We start from the raw sequence: 3502 nt of genomic DNA, 5'->3' as shown, positions 1-3502 counted from the left end.
TCTCTCTCTCTCTCTCTCTCTCTTTTTCTTTCTTTCTTTCTCTCTCCCTTCGTTTCACGTGCGCGCGCACACACATTTTACTCCTTCTCTCTCTATCTCTCTTTTTCTCTCGCTTCAGGGACGGTTTAGGGGCAGCCAATTACCCGGGGCATCGGTACTTTCTACCGAGAATAAAGACGGACAATCGGATTATTACGAAAATAAAAGTACTTAACTTCGTGACGTTCCCTCTAATCAAGGAAGTAACGATCAAACAAACGTGCTGGAGCTTGATAGCGCGCATTAATGAGCTATGTGGGCGGATAAGCGTTTTTCGCGTAAGCGTAGATTCGTAGATTCAGCGTGGCTGAGGATCTTTTAAGTAGTTTTTCTTGCTACGAAATTTTCTGTTATTCTCTATTATCCGAATGATTTTCGAAGCGTGAGTGGAATGAAACGCTTCTCTTAGGATCATAACGCTGGTGTAATTTCTTCTTGAGACGCCAAATTCTTTAAAACAAAGCCGATTTGAAACTGTTTTTTGTATTCGACCAAGCATTAATCATTTCATTTACATGGAAGAATTATTATTGTCATATATGTATATACGATACAAAAAAATCTACGGGATTCTTCGTTAAATTTTCGTACAATTTCGAAATAGTTTTCGTCCACAATGAATGCCTTGTGCTCAATACGCTTATTAGAATGTATATATTATATAAATGTATAAATGCTCACCGTAGTTGACAAATAAACAAAAATATTATAAATCAAAGTATGAAATTGATGCATAGAAATATAAATCAAAACTGAAAATACAAATGACTATCAAATTCTTATTTTACCTATCATATTTGACTATTATGTTCCATCTAGGTTCCATTTAAGATCCATTTAAGATCTGTTTTCTGTAGCTAAATTAGTATACCCTTTCATTTCACTCGAAGTATTTCACTCAAAATAGATATGTATTTGATATTTGATGAAAGCGAGAAAGAAAGTGCAGTCTGGTGGAGGAATGAAAATAGCCTCTAGACATTTTTTTGTCGCCACGAGTATCTCAGGACACAAAAGAATAACAGTGGCAATCTGCTGGGGGTGAACAATGCGCTAGTTGCGTGCCTGCGCCGCCGCCATCTTGTCTTGCCGTGTTCGCGACGTCCGCATAGGTACGGACTATAACCGTTGTTATGTCCATGCGATCATTGTCGTGCTCCTCCAAACAGTCCGACGTCATCACACGTTCGTATGTCGCACATTACGCGACGTCGAGCTCGCGAACAACGACAGTAACGTCCGTCCGTGTGACTGCGCGTTGGGATGTTACTAGAGAGAAAGCGATTTCCGTCACAACTGTGCCGAAAACGGACACGAACGTTTTCGTCATTCGGGAACGCGTCGCGTCATTAATTTTCATGGTCGTGTGTCTTGTGCTGGTGAATTTTTTTTCCCGGCTGATATTCCGTTGATATTCAAATCGAATTCTTTTATGCTCGTATTCATAGTCAGACTTTACATTTAAGGCTTTTCCTTAAATTATTTATCTTCGGATGCTTTATGAATTATTTTATTGGTCACTAAACATCTAAAGATAAATTTAATGAAGTTTTTAATATAAGGTCTGACTATGAATACGGATTACTATCTAAATTTTGGAGTGAAAACTAAGCCAGTCTTGGAAAAAAGAATGACTGAGTTTTCAGTCTTCAAGATTGAGATTTCACTCTTTAGAGTGACAATTTCCACTCTGAAAGTTTTAGAGAGTATGTTTATTGTTCGGGATAAAATGGAAATAATTCGTGTAGCGTTGAAAATTAAACTCGAAAAAATCGCAGTTTCGATTGTAAATAATCATAATAAAGAGTATTAATGTAATATTGATATGAACAAACATCAAGAACATTAATTCTGATATTTCGCATCCTTGAGATTTTCAGGATTCGCAGAAATACGTCGATTTCGATATTGAAACTAGAGAAAGCGATTTCCAGGAAGCCTATGTCGAATGTTTTGCCGAAGGACGTCGTGTTTGTTTCGATCAATTCGTAGCCAAATAGATTCTCCATGAATTTCTTTAACCAATGTATTTAAATTGGCAATAAGTTGTATTATTCAAATTACTGTTATTCTGAGAATCTTGATATAAAGATGTGCGAAAATGATCCTTACTCTCTTCATCTTACTTTGCATACCAAATTCTGACATCGACGCATTTCGTTATTCCAAATATCCCAATGAGTGGTATCATACCAAAAATATAACGAGGCTTTATGAAAATATAACGATTATATTCTTGGGTTCATATCCGCTTCGGCCGTTAAGTGCAGTATTTGCTTAGCGTAGTGAAATCTACGTTCTCTATGGAATAATGCCCAAGTGTTACGTTTTTCCTCGTAGTCTTTTTTTAACTTCTAAAATAAAGAGATGCGAACACGCGTTTTTAACGAATGTATCTGAACAATACGATAAGCGCATAATTATAAATATAACGTTACATCTCCTTTTTATGATGAAGCTCTGTTTTAAATATAATTTATCATTTAATTTTTAATTTCGAATATATATATATATATATACTTCATATATATTATATATGAAGTATTCTGTTATTTATTTGATACCTCGTCAAAAAATTTTTTCCCGACAAAAACGATTGATTTAATTGATCAATGTTAATTCGACTAATTATTAAGCTAAGTTTTTTTCGTTGTTACTGTATCGACAATGATAGAGCAATGTTTAGTAAAATCATCCTTAATCAATTTGAAGATAAACATCGTCACATATCCATCCATCGATAATCATCGATATCTATCATTTATCATAAAGAATGTGATATCAAGTAAATTAATATACATCTGTATTTTTTACAATACGATATACAATACGATATACGACTTATTTTATTCCTCCTATATGTCCCCACGTGTCAAAATTCAAAAAGTCAAAAGTATCACACTCGTTTACATAAACAAGTTCCTGTATGTAAATATATATATATATATATATATGTCTGACGCGTCTGGTGGTGTTACGCGTGTCATCATTCCGTTATGAATAACTTCATCGCGATAATCCGTTATCAGCGACAATCCACTCGTTCACTCAGCGTAATGGAAGTTAGAATTGCTAACCTATCGATAATCGAACGGACCTAAATTGGATCGTAAGAAACGGGGACACCTGGGACACGCGGCATTAGTGATACAAGCAAGCGCATTGTCGCGAATGATGCAAATACGTGGCACACACGTGCTGATTGCCATGCTCCTAATATTAATACGTGCGTAGGCATATGCCTTAATTCATGCTAGCATTAAGTCACGAAAAGAGCACGATTGGTCGAAAAAGAAAGAGAGATAGCTTGATCTATTTCGCGACCTAGGATGAAATTTTAAGCGCTGAGAATTCGATACAAAAGTTGTGACGTTGAATGTACACATATTTTCGACACATATTTCGTATTATAATGGAGTTAATAAAATATAGTAAAATTTAATATAATACAGTGTATTTTAAC

General features: G+C 35.2%; 1 protein-coding gene across 1 annotated transcript in view; it reads left to right on the top strand.

The window, feature by feature from the left end:
- Nucleotides 1-1346: 1346 nt before the first annotated feature.
- Nucleotides 1347-3502, top strand: part of LOC108689822 (dynein regulatory complex protein 1) — an 8183-nt gene continuing 6027 nt past the window's right edge. The window contains exon 1 of the mRNA XM_018196763.1: nucleotides 1347-1418. The gene's annotated coding sequence lies outside the window, so the exon portion shown is untranslated. The remainder of the gene's footprint in view (nucleotides 1419-3502) is intronic.

The sequence above is a fragment of the Atta colombica genome, unplaced genomic scaffold (genome assembly GCF_001594045.1).
Source record: "Atta colombica isolate Treedump-2 unplaced genomic scaffold, Acol1.0 scaffold277, whole genome shotgun sequence".
Lineage (NCBI taxonomy): Eukaryota > Metazoa > Arthropoda > Insecta > Hymenoptera > Formicidae > Atta > Atta colombica.
The sequence above is the reverse complement of the archived record's forward strand: the minus strand, read 5'-3'. Positions and strand labels throughout refer to the sequence as shown.